Below are 14,568 nucleotides of genomic sequence, written 5' to 3'. Positions count from 1 at the left end.
AAAATGGAGAATACTACATTAAAATTCGTGAGTATGGATAAACTCCCAGTCTATTTGCAAAGTTTCTTTAAAAGCATGGGTTCATTGCCCGATACATATGCTTGGTACACCTAAATTATAGTGTGTAACAGATTTAAGAAACTAACCATTTTTTTTGGACATGGGGTGGAGCCTACATAGCAAACTCCGAACTTTCCTAAATCTTTCTCTATTGATACTCTTCAATGGGGTGTACATATCGAATCGTGTTCTAACTAAAGTTGTTTCTCAAACATATTTTGAGTTGTGATAAGGTTGAAAACCGACTTGATGACATGTACACATTTTTATAAATACCCATATACAGTTAGAGTACAATTGTCAAAGAAAAGATCTGGGCCCAAATACCATAAATAAGCATTTCATCGTAAAAGCTATAAGGTTTAAGGGTTCCATATTTTATTATCCATCTCACAACACTAGAATTGTGGAATTAAGAATTGACTTGATCAGTGGGAGTGATCAATCTAGGAACCTAGTTTCCGAGAAAGATCATTCATATTTTCTCAACTTCCACCTCAAGTGTTAGATTAATTATGATTCACAACAACCCTTAAGATTAATGGTTATTGAGAATTCATAACTAATCATTAATAATATACAAGTCATTGGTAAAATTCTAATAAGTTATGTTATTTAGTAATTGCTTACAATTTCTAAAATAACATGTTATTGAACCATTTGCTCTTTTAAGAGTTTGTTGGTCCATCCTTAAGATGACTTATTAGAACAGTAAGATCAATGTTTTCTAGTGATTACATTTTGTACAATAAGAGTTCAACTACAATATTAATTTGAGACACAAATTAAATTATAGAATGATAAAGAATTGAAGTTGTAGTACAACATGCCATGAATGAAGAAATGAATATCTTAAAGAGCAATAAAGTTTATCTTTAGTAAAGTTGCCTAATGGGGTGGAGAACATTAATAAAGCATAAGTTTTTTCACCAATAATATTCATTAGACAACATTGAGAAACATAAAGATATAAAAAAATATTCATTGCTAAGAAGTTCATTTTGAACTAAGAATCAATAACAAAAGAGATTTACATTCTCACTTGTTTTTATAAATGATTCTATTATAGACCTCGGCATTTGTTGCTCGTTTCAATTCATTAATCAGTTCCAAACAGTGAACTAGAGGAGAATATACAGATTGCCATAAAGATTTTCCTCTAATAGTGGTGAACATATGCAAGCTTAAGGTGTCTACCTATAGATTAAAACAAACATCTCACAAATTGGTATTATATCATCTTTTCATTTAGACTTGAAAAGAGAATTATGGAAATAATTATATACCAGAAGGTTAGTGGGAGTAATATTTGTTTTATACGTACACAATATGTTACTTGCAAATGATGATAAAAGTTTTCTATATGAGGTGAAATAATTCATATCTCAAATTATTATTTTGAGATAATGAATATAAATAACATGTATAATTTTAATTAATTAGAGAGTAGCCACAGCATCTCTGATTAAATAAAATTATGTATTATTCATTTGATATAACTTTTATCTTTAAGTGTGATAAATTCAACTCGAACCAGCATCTGAAAAATGATCTGGAGTGAGAATAAATTAAGAACATTCATTTGCTTCTATTTTACAAGCCTAATGTATGCCTAAGAGTCTGAATAAGACTTTGCATTACATTTCTTTCAGGATCGTTAAGTAGTATCAGAATAACTAAAGTTAAGACCACTTTATTCTTCATACAAAGTGATGATGTGTCTTAAAGATACTAAAAATTATATTCATACATATTTTGTTAAGATGAATTGACCATCTGGAAATATAGTTAACCAATCAGATTCTAACGTACTTCACTGGTTGTATTGATCCAAGTAAATCAATATTTTATTACAACCTTAAGATTACCAGTAAGTTATATTGTAGAGAATCTTGATTGTTATTGTTTTGAGGATACATCTCGTTTGATGTATTATAGAGTTTCATAGTAGGCCTAGAGTTCAGAATTACAGTTTCATTAGGCCATTAAGAAAATTTTGCGATAAATTCAGCTACAATATTTATGGCTAATAACTATAAGAGTACTAGTCGAAGCTAGCATATCGACATTAAGTATTTAGCCATAAAAATGCGTGATAAGTGGTCATTAATCACGCAAACTGAATTGGGTGATCGCATAGATCCTTGACTAAAGGCATGCCGCAACACAAATTCAAGGATCATAAAGTAAATATGAGATTCAGTTAACCCATATGCAGTTTTTTTTTTTTATTTGTACAACCAAAAATTATTTAATGAAACTCTAATTTCGATATTTTCTCATATTTATGTGCACCTTAATTTCATCTGAGAAAATTATTGTAAGAGGACCTGAATAAACATAAGGGTTAGGGTTTATTCACTTAAGTACATTGCCACATAAAGTACATTGTTATATAATTAATATATCGTAATACATGGAAGATAATACTCGACTTATAATGAGGACATGTCGCTATGATTCGTATGTTTATTATATAATGAGGAACGTTTGGGTTTGAATGTTTTAGTTTAAATGCTGACCAAGTGGGAGAATATTAGAATATTTCTAATTAAGGAAATAAAATAATATTATTGATTCTGATAAATAAATATTTTATATTCATTGAATCTGGACAGAATCAATTACGTAATATTCTATATATGGTCAGATTTCTATATTCATTACCTGATTTGATTTCCTGAATTAATTGTCAAAATATTCTGACAATTAATGTGGCACAGATACTGATGGAGTATCTCACCTATAAATATAGGGTCTCGGTCCCCGAGCTCCTCACTCATTCTGTTCATAACAGCAAATTCCATCTAAAGAGAGTTGAGAGAGCGAGGAAGCCCGATTACCCATGGTAGTCAATTTCCTTTGCAGATCAAAGCTTATGTGGGTTATTAGCTCAAGATTCAGTGGCTGGAGGTATTTCGATCCTTAAGTTATATAGTGTATATATTTGTTTATTCCGCATTTTATATATACATACATATATTTCAGTTTATACATATAAATGTCTAAAAGTTTAACGCTATTATACATATTAAATTTCAAACAAAGATAGCGAAACACTCAGAGACCCGTTTAAAATCACACCCAGAGTCAAAACTCAATCCCAACCAATCAGCAAGAGCTTCGGAAAACAACATCGTTTCCACAGAGGAAATGAAGTCGAAATAGTTTTATGAGTGGTGAACTGGGAAAGACAAATGGCTACGATTCTGAACGTTTAAAGTGTGATACGACAATTTTGTTAACGAGATCCAGATCTGCTAACAAGAGAAGCGAATAGAAGCAATTTTGTTATTTTATTATTTATAAAAAATTAATCATATAACTAAACGGAAATTTAACGTATAGATTATTTTTGAATAGAAAACTTAAAAAAAAAGTCACCCAATAATTTCTCATCAACCAAGAATTCTGTTATATATCCACATTTTATGTTCGCAAATATTGTGAAAAAAATATTTTATGTTCGCAGATATTGCAGAGGTGTAGTTTTTGGAAAAAAATATTTTATGTTCGCAGATACTGCAGAGGTGTAGTTTTAAAAAAATAAAATAGTTTTACATGCCTTTCATAAGTTGATTTTTTTAATTAAATAAGCTATGCACACCATGTGTAATCATCTTAAATGAAAATACATCACTGTTTGCAGGAACACCGCCGCTTTGTCGATACTACCATATTCAATTTATCAATGAAAAAATTGACAATCCAGATATATGCGCACTCGGCTAGAATGAAAAATGCAAAATACAAAAACTACACTATTGTCATGCTTTCTTAAACACTAATATATTGCATTCGGTGTTCCCTTTTAATTGAAAACATTATAAATTATAATATTTAGATACACATAATAATTATCTCACCTAATAACTAATAATATTTTTTCTTTAATTTTTAATTGTATCACTTTCAAATAACATAGAAAAAAATTAGCATAAAATTTAATATACGTGCCTCGCACATAATTTTTTGCTAGTTATATATATATATATATATCATAATTACAAAACAAGAGATTAAGCGATCAAGTGAGGAAAATATATGTGACTTGACAGGGAACAATTAGGGTGGGTGGAGATCGATGGATGAGAGAAACGAGAAGAAAGGGAGATCGAGAGAGGGAGGAAGACGGCGAGAGAGGTGGGCGATGGTGCGGAGGCGTGGGTGGGGTTTTGGAGAGTTATTAAGATTTTCGTTTTAAGGTGTAGGAAATAGAGAAGAAATATGTGGGCATGTCGGAAATAGAAAAGAAGTAGGTGTGGGCACGTGGGAAATGTGGTGAGAAGTAGGTGACAGTTTTAAACCGCCAGGAATAGGGCTCTCCTAAATAATTGTATTTTATTAAAAAAATGTCGCCTATTTTGTTTACTACAATTTCAAACTGTCGGGAATACTAAATTTTTTCCAACGGTTTAAAATAGTTACTTAATTTTTTTAGCGACGATCCTAAAAAAATCATTTTTAGGATCGTCGCGAATTTTAATATTTGTAGTAGTGGAGATATCATAATAATAATGAATTTAAATATTAATGGTGACTACAAATAAGATATAGTAATAACAAATATTTTAAATATAACTACAAGTGTAATACAGTAAATATTAACGTAAGAAAAATAACTTTATTTGAGTTAAATAAATTTAATAGATAATATCTATGATATACAATTTGAATTTTATAATAAATATTAATTAAAAATATCAAAATAATTTATACACACTTAAAATATATTTGAATTTAAATGATTGATACATTCTAATTTCGTAATACCAATTTGTATCCAACTTTAATTAATATTGTTAGTAAATTAGACATTTTAAAGTTTAAAATCTATTTTTTAATTTTATATTTTATAAATTAATAATTAAATAACTCAAAAAATATAATGAATATTGAAATTGAAATATCTAAATTATGAAGAAAAAAAAATTAATAAAATCAGTTTAATTAACAGTATTATAATATGTGTATAATATAAAGTTATAATATTAAATATATATTTATTAACTTAAAATTTATTATTTATGTATATTGTCAATTTTAATTTTTGTTTTTGTTAAATTTTTATTAATTTTTGTGACAAATAATTTAGACAACCGCTCGCGAAGATTTCATTAATTTCATAATTTGTATTATGTAGAGATTGATATATTTAGTTATTTACATGTCGTATGTTCAAATATTCATTACCTTTGATTATTTTCTCTATCACTTACCATTACGACATCTTACAAAAAAAAAGCCCATTGGGGCGTTGAAAATGAACATTTAGTAGTTTTTCAACTAAAACGGTCGACTAAGGTCATGTTTGGGCCTCACACCCTTACAGCCTTGTCATGTTGCTTCAGAGCTCATAACTGCACTTTTTATCACCCCTTGAGGTCCAGCAATATTACTTGGGCTGGTCTCATAGTCGAGCCCATCATAATCGCACTCTACTAAATGACCCAAAACTAAGTTAGTAAATAATTTTTTTAAAAAAAAATTAAGAAAAATATAATAAATTAGCTAATAAAAATTAATCAAAAATACATTAACTACATACTTTTTTTTTTAAAAAAATATATATTATAATTAAATTAAGTTACATAATTTTTTAGTATTGCATATTATTATATTGCAACAAAAACGAATAAATATATTAGATCATTAAATATAAATAATATTATTTGACATATCGTATCACTGAAAATTGATATATCATACTAATAAAATTATAACACAAAAAAATTATAACAATACTAAATTTATACTCAAAAAATATATATCATGCTAATAAAATTATATATACCACTATTAAAATATGTATACATACCAAAAGATTTATATATAATAAAATAAAAACTAAATATCATCTTAAATAAATGATATACAATAGAGAACAAAAACTATATACCATACATAAAAATATATATACCTACAATTAAAAATAAAAAAATAATATAATATTATTAAAAAAATTGTATCTACCATATTAATAAAATTATATACAACTATAAAATAATCACACCATATTTACAAAATTATATATCACCTTTATATATAATAAAATAAAAATTAAACATTCATAAGCTAAAATAAAATGATATACTATACAATAAAACTTATATACCATATAACAAAAAATATATACCTTATTAAAATTTAATGGTTTAATATTTTTAAAATTAATATTTATAGTTAAATTTATTTAGTACCCATTAATGGGTAATATCCATTGAAAGGTATTCCATATATATATATATAGAATAACAACAAATAAAAATAAATATATATATATAGGATGATCATAAAATTATATACCATGTCAAGAAAAATATAATAGAAAATAGAACTTAAATATCATTTTAAAAAAGGGTAAATACCATTTTGGACCCTGTATTTTGCAAAAGTTACAGATTGGACCCTGTGTTTTGTTAAATGACAAAATGGACCCTGTATTTTCTAAAATAGTAAAAATAGGACCCTGAGCTTAATTTTTGATAACTTTTTTTTAATACAACTAACTTGAAGACAATGCTTAATACGAACAGATACAAAAAATGTAAACAGTTTTGTCATATAGCACTTTTAGATCGGATTATAATTAAACTTTATTTTGACAAAAAATCAATTCAGGGTCCTATTTGTACTATTTTAGAAAATACAGGGTCCATTTTGTCATTTAACAAAACACAGGGTCCAATTGGTAACTTTTGTAAAACAGAGGGTCCAAAATGGTATTTACCCTTTAAAAAATGATATGGCGTATAACAAAAAATACATATACTATTCACCAAAATATATATACTAACAATAATAATAATAATAAAAATATATATTACCGATATACATATATGTATACTATACTAACTGTTAACGCAGATTTTCGTTAACTAATAATGAGCCTTTTTCGTAATAAATTTAACACAGATATATGTAGGAAAATTAATAGGTATAATAATTATAATAACACCAAATATTTTATGTGGTTTTGTAGTTAGATCTGTATACTCCACGAGTCTATCTTATTCAAGATATTTCTGAGTATTTGATACAATATTACAATTAGTGATCTTTTTCTCTCAAAGATTTGCCATCTCTTTTTCTGTAGAATCTGCCCCTATTTATAGGAGTATAGGTTGACAGTTATTTACATTTAAATTTGAACTACATAACCGTTTCATGAAACGTGGGATTTGATCACATTTCATTTAAACACGTGTAGATAACAATTGAGAACTGCATAACCACTTATCATTCTTATCTTCAAGGCGGTTGACGCTGACGTGGGTAGTGGCATCTCGCCTTGGCTATAGATGATCAATGATGACTTGGCTAATCACATGCCTTCCAGTATAATAGCATGAGCACCAGTGTACTAAGAAAACTTAAGAACTGCTCTTTGACCATATGGCCTCACAAACTGGACAATCATGTCCTACATATTTCCAAGTTAATACACTTTAGTTATTATAATGTGAAAAATACGCTAAGTGTTTAACAACCGATTCGCTTCGTCAATATTCTCTATTTTATAGCGAGATAGATGTCTCGCTATACATTGTCTGTGTTTGATTCGAATGACTTTACTTATAAATGAATCTTGTTCTCGAGATTGCGTATTCCAAAGTAGGTTGATGTCTCGTCAATACAGACATTAATAATCTTGTATCCTTGTCTCGCCTAAGACTATACAGCGAGTTATGAATACACTCTATTAATTATGTATTTAATAAGTTATTCCTTTTTGCAGTAAATGATATAATCGTTATTTTATCGAGTAGTTTATATTCCACTTAATTGACACGTGTCACACTCTGAAGTGTAGCCGAATTTTAGGTATAACAATTACCCCTTAAAAAGTTCTTTTTTTAATAAAAGGTACTTTTTAAATGATGGTGTCTTAAGCTGCTCGATCAAGGTGGTTTGAGAGTTTATATATTATTGTGTGTGTCTCAACTTGTACATCTTTCAATTGGTGTGTGTAAACAATATTTCATAGTGAAGAAACTCATTGGGGGAGAGCTAGAGTAGGACTCACATTGAGATCCGAACCAAGATAAATTCCTTGTCTCATGCTTTTAATTTTCCTCTGTTTTTATGCTTTAATTGTGCCTATTACTTGTCTGGTTTTAAACTTAGTTTGATATCTGGTTTGTATGAAATTGTTATGCATGTTTGTGTGTGTTGATTTTGTGTTGTAGGAATTTACAAGAGTGATATCAGAGCACGATTCTTGGAGGATCCAAGACTCAATATTGAAGCTGCCAAGAATCAAGAAAGGTTGATCAATGGCTTCTTCATCAACCAGATTTGATCTAGAGAGATTTGATGGATCAGTGGACTTCAGTCTTTCGAAAGAGAAGATGATAGCAATCTTGATCTACCAGAAATTGGATTCTGCACTAGAAGAAAGGGTCGAAAAATTTGAAAAGGAAAGAGATGCAATAAGGAAGGGTGAAGCTGAAACCATAATGAAACAAGCTCGATCCGCAATCATAATGAATCTTGCTGATAATGTTTTGAGACAAGTTATAGGGGAGAATATAGCCTTGGGAATTTGGAAAAGACTGGAGCAATTGTATATGGTAATATCAACAGCTACCAAGATTTTCTTGAAGGGAAAATTCTATGGCTTTAAGATGAATGCTACTGTTCCATTGGAGCAAAACCTGGATGATCTTAATAAGATTGTTTTGTCTCTAACTAACATGGGAGAAACAATTAAAGATGAAGGTCTGTAATCATATTGAATGCTTTGATAGATTAGTTCAAAGAAATGAGAAATGTTATAATGTACAGCAGGGACAATCTCACTCTTAAAGATGTAATAATCACTCTTAGATCAAGGGATGCAAAACTCAACTGGCAGAAGGTTGCAAAACAAGAAACCAAAACTGATGAAGCCCTAATAATTCGAGGAAGACAACCAGGGAGAAGAAATTAAAGGTTCAGAGATCAGTCTAAGTTCAGGAACAATTCAAGACCAAGGGGGAAGACAAGATCAAAATTAAGACCAAAAGAAACCAGAAAATGCCATCACTGTGGCAAGATAGGTCATTTGATCAGAAATTGTTAGGAACTTAGAGATAAGAAAAAGCAAAAGCAAAACAAAGATGAAGAGGAGAAATGCAGTGATTCAAATGCTGCAGTTGATGATCATTACACTTCAGATGGAGATGTTTTCGTAATAATCAAGGCTCAAGATGAATCTTCAAAGTCAGGGGATGCATGTACTAGTTCAGATCACAAAGATCACGATGAATGGATTCTTGACAGTTGTTGTACTTACCACATGAGTCCATACAAGGATTGGTTTATTAACTACTCCAAGATTGATGGTGGAAATGTCGTGATGGGAAATGATCACAAGTGCCAAGTTGTTGGTATTGGCACCATTTCCATCAGAAGCTATGATGGCACTATCAAAACTCTCAGGAATGTTAGACACATTCTTGACTTAAAGAGAAATTTGACATCTCTTGGCACTCTTGATGATGAAGGATTACAAAATTGGTAAGGGAACTATGGGGATCACTAAGGATTCATTACTAGTCATGTGAGCCATTAAGAAACATGGCTTATACTTTCTGGATGGAAAAACAATGACCCTGCACAAGCTACAACAGTCACCAAGCGCAAAATTGATTCCAAGCTCTGGCATGCTAGATTGGGCCACATCAGTGAGCAAGGATTAGTGGAGCTGTCTAAATAAGGTTTACTTTTGAACTATACTCCTGCAAACTTACCTTTCTGTGAGATCTGTGTGCAGAGAAAACAACAAAAGATCAAGTTTTCAAGGAGCAATTATAGAGCAAAACAGGTGCTGGACTACCTACATGCTGATCTTTGGGGTGCAAGTAGGGTCAAGACACCTGGTTGTAATCAATATTTTCTATTTGTTGTAGATGATTATAACATAAAGGTATGGGTTTTTCTATTGAAACAAAAAAACTGATTGTCTTAATATGTTTAGAAGTTGGAAAATATTTGTTGAAAACCAAACTGACAAAAGGGTAAAATCTGTAAGAGCTGATAATGGACTTGAGTTTATTAATGATGAGTTTGATGAGCTATGTGTAGAAATAGGCATTAGAAGGCCTAGGACTATTGTCAAAAACCCTCAACAGAATGGGGTTACTGAAAGGATGAATAGAACACTTCTAAATAAAGTAAGATGCGTACTGCTTGATTCTGGTTTGTCCAAAAAATATTGGGGAGAAACTTTGTACACTTCATTTTAATTAATAAATAGAAGTCCTAGTAGAGCTATTGACCTCAAAACTCCAGAAGAATTATGGAATGGTAAGCCTCCTTTTCTAATGCATTTGAGAACTTTTGGTTGTGTTGCATATGCACACACAGTGGAAGACAAGCTAGGTAAGAGGTCCATTAAATGTGTCTTTCTTGGCTACCAAATTGGTGTCAAGGGTTATAGACTACTATCAATTGAAACTAACAAAATTTTGATTAGTGGTGATGTTATTTTTAATGAGAATGACTTTCCATTTAAAAGAAATGAGAAAGGTACTCTATCTGATGTTTCAGGTGACATCTCTCAACCTAAAGTACAAATTGAGGTGGAGCCACTACAGCATGCAAGTCTAGACTTACAAAATCAAGGTGGAATTGGTCAGGACATTGAGGAAGATAGCCAATATGATGATCTTGAGAATTACCAACTGGCTAGAGACAGGACAAGAAGAGAAATAAGACCCCCTGCCAGATATGGAGAAGCAGACATCATTGCTTATGCCCTTGCAGTAGCTAAAGAATCAAAGGAAGTTGTGCCTAAGAACTATCAAGAAGCTATCAACAACAAACACCCCAAGAGATGGAATTCAACAATGAATGGAGAAATCACTTCTCTGAAGAAGAATAAAACCTGGATAGTAGTATTGAAACTAGAAGGATAGAAAGTTATAGGATGCAAATGGATTTTTAGAGTGAAAGATGGATGATAAACCTAAGGTACACAAGGCCAGATTAGTTACAAAATGATTCACACAAGTTGAAGGAGTAGACTACCTAGAAATTTTCTCTCAAGTTGTTAAAATGAAGACAATAAGAATGATTATTGCTATAGCTATTCAACTTGACTGGGACATACAACAAATGGATGTAAAAACAACATTTTTAAATGGAAAGCTTGAAGAAACTATATACATGGAGCAGCCTGAAGGGTTCAAGGTGGAATTTAAAGAAGGAGAATTGGTTTTCTACTAAAAAGGTCGCTATATGGTCTGAAGCAATCTCCAAGGCAATGGTACAAGAAGATAGATTCAGTGGTTACTAATGTTGGTTACATCAGATCTAAATTTGACACATGTTTGTACTTCACAAATCTAAATTCACAAGTAGCAACTTTCCTACTGATCTATTTTGATGACTTGCTTATTATGGGAAAAGATCAGAACCAAATAAGAAAACTAAAGTATGTCCTAAACAATGAGTTTGAGATGAAATACATGGGAGTTGCTAGGAAAATGCTAGGTACTGAAATTAAGAGAGACAAAAAAGAGAAGAAGCTGCTACTTACACAACAGTCATACATTGAAAAGGTTATTAAGAGGTTCAATATGGAGGATGGAAAAGAGACTCAAGTTCCTTTAGCTGGTCATTTTGTGTTCACAATTGATCAATCCCCAAAAGATAACAAATCAAAGAAAAAGATGGAAGAAATTCCTTATGCAAAAGCCATTGGAAGTGTTATGTATGCAATGATAAGCACAAGGCCATACATTACCTATACTGTCAGCACTTTGAGCAGATTTATGCCCAATCCTCGTGAAGATCATTGGACAGGATTAAAATGGCTTCTAAGGTACCTAAAGATAACCTCAAACTATGGTCTGAAGTTTGAAAAAACTGGCAACACACTGAAGTTGGAAGGTTTTGTTGATGTTGATTACGCATCCAACAAGGACACCAGAAAATCGATTACTAGCTATTGCTTCCAATTGAATTCCTGCTGCATAAACTAGAAATCACAGCTACAACATGTGGTTGCTTTATCCTCTACATAAGTTGAGTTCATGGCCATCACAGAAGCTTTCTAAGAAGCAACATGGATCAAAGGTATTCTATAAGAAATCAGCATGTTGAAGGGAAAGGTCTCTGTATTTTCAGATAGTCAATCAGCAATACATTTGAGCAAGAACCTTGTATATCATGAAAGATCCAAACACATTGATATAAGAATGTTTTGGATTAGGGACAAGATAGAATTTAGAGAGATTGAATTGGAGAAGGTACCCTCAGATGAGAATCCTGCTGATGCAGGAACAAAGGTGTTGCCAGTGAGTAAGTTCAGTTATTTCATGGACTTGCTCAATCTTGGACTTGTTTAGACTTTTAGGTTCACTCCCCGAAGCTTATGTTTTCACTAATTTTCTATGAATTAAGGTGGAGTTTGTGATCAGTAATTCACAGAAAACCAGCTTTTAAAACTAACTTTCTATTCTTGGCAAGCTGGTTAGGAAGTTAGTTATTATTGTTAAAGTTAGTTAGACTTCTCCTAGTGGTTAGTAGCTCGGTTTTGTGAGCAGATAACTAGCCTATATTAAAACCATTGTAATCTTATTTTAAGATCAAGAGAGTTCAAGAGAGCGAGAGAAAGAATTGAGTGAATGAGAGTCAAAGTATGAAACTCTTGAAGGTGAAGAATCATGGTACTAATGGTGTCTTAAGCTGCTCGATCACGGTGGTTTGAGAGCTTATATCTCTTGGTGTGTGTCTCGACAACTCTCAATTGGTGTGTGTAAACAATATTTCATAGTGAAGAAACTCCTTGGGGGAGAGCTGGAGTAGGACTCGCATTGAGATCCGAACCAGGATAAATTCCTTGTCTCACGCTTTTAATTTTTCTCTGTTTTTATGCTTTAATTATGCCTTTTACTTGTCTGGTTTTGATCTTAGTTTGATATCTGGGTTATATGCAATTGTTATGCATGTTTGTCTGTGTTGAGTTTGTGTTGTAGGAATTTATAATACACACTATCGGACCCACATCAAACCATACATTATTTTTATCAGGCCTTACAAAAAGCATATAACTTAAACACAATATCGGGCCCCTACATCGAACCTACATCGAGCTATCACCTTCAACCTTTAGCTCTTTCCAACAACAAAATATGCCGGGCTTGCATCGAGGCAGGACAAAAACCCAGGTTCTTCTCCAAAACACATATCCGACTATTCCAACCCTAAATCTATTCCAAACTCAAAAATCACAGATGTTTAACTCTATATATAAATAAAGATATTAATAATTTCATACATTTAACCTTAAAATCATTAAAAAAAAATGGTATATTTAAATGAATAGACAGTGGGAAAAGGATTCTTACCTTTGACGACATTGCTGATGGAGAAGCTGAGTTGTTGTTGTCGTTGGGTCTATTCAGAGAGCGAGAGAGAAGGGAGAAAGAGAGAGGGTCGGGAGTTGTTATAGAAGGGGTAGTATTGGGTTTTATAAAATATTAACCTACTCTACCACTTTAGATATATTTAGGTTTAGGAAATTAATTTTAGGCTAATTAGTAATTTTTCCCCCTGAACTTTGACATGTATTAAATCGTGCCCCCTGAACTTTTTTGGCCGTTAAAAATTCCCCTCGAACTATTGAGATTGTTAAATTTAAGGACTTTTGTCTAATTTCATTTAATTTTACTGTTTCAGTAATTGTTTATGTACTAAATCATGCTACCCAGACTTTGATATCTACCAAATCATGCCCCTCAAACTTTGATATGTACTAAATCACGCCCCTTGAATTTTCATCCATGTTAGAATTTTTTACTAAAATTAGACAAAAGTCCTTAAATTTAACAATCTCAATAGTTTGAGGGGAATTTTTAACGGCCAAAAAAGTTCAGGGGGCACAATTTAGTACATGTCAAAGTTCAGGAGGAAAAATTACTAATTAGCCTTAATTTTAACCCAATAAATGTAGAGATTTTTACACTTGGTGTCCTTTTTTATCTTTTTTTTTTTACTTTTTTGTCAATACTGGGTTATTTAAACTTTTATACAAGTTTTATTTTTCAATTTTATATTTTCAAAAGTTTCATAATTACAAATATACCTATCCCCATGCTTATGTCATGGTTTTCTCTCTTCTTACACTCCACCACTTCCATAACTCCTCCTTTCTTTTTTTTTTTATTTTTTGTTTCTCTTTCCTTGGTTCTTCATTACCACAACCCACGATCATCCCGTCCAAAGCCCTAACCCACGATTTTTCAACCTCCCATCTATGTCACCATCTCCATTATCTTCCATAAGCTCTGTAAGTTGTTCCTCCCACATTGTCTTCTCTTCTTCTATAAATGGCCACACTAGGTCGAGTTCGAAGTCACCTTCCCCAGCTAAAAAAATTTCTAAAATTTCTAAGAAACTTCTACAAATTCATCTAAAGTTGATCCTGTTGGAAATTATTTTACCAGGACCTTAGATCTACTCACAAGTATGTTTATTAACACCCTAAATATGAACTTTCTAAAACGATGAAATAAACAC

The sequence above is a fragment of the Cannabis sativa genome, unplaced genomic scaffold (genome assembly GCF_029168945.1).
Source record: "Cannabis sativa cultivar Pink pepper isolate KNU-18-1 unplaced genomic scaffold, ASM2916894v1 Contig3, whole genome shotgun sequence".
In the NCBI taxonomy this organism is placed as follows: Eukaryota; Viridiplantae; Streptophyta; class Magnoliopsida; order Rosales; family Cannabaceae; genus Cannabis; species Cannabis sativa.
This window is presented reverse-complemented; position numbering follows the sequence as displayed.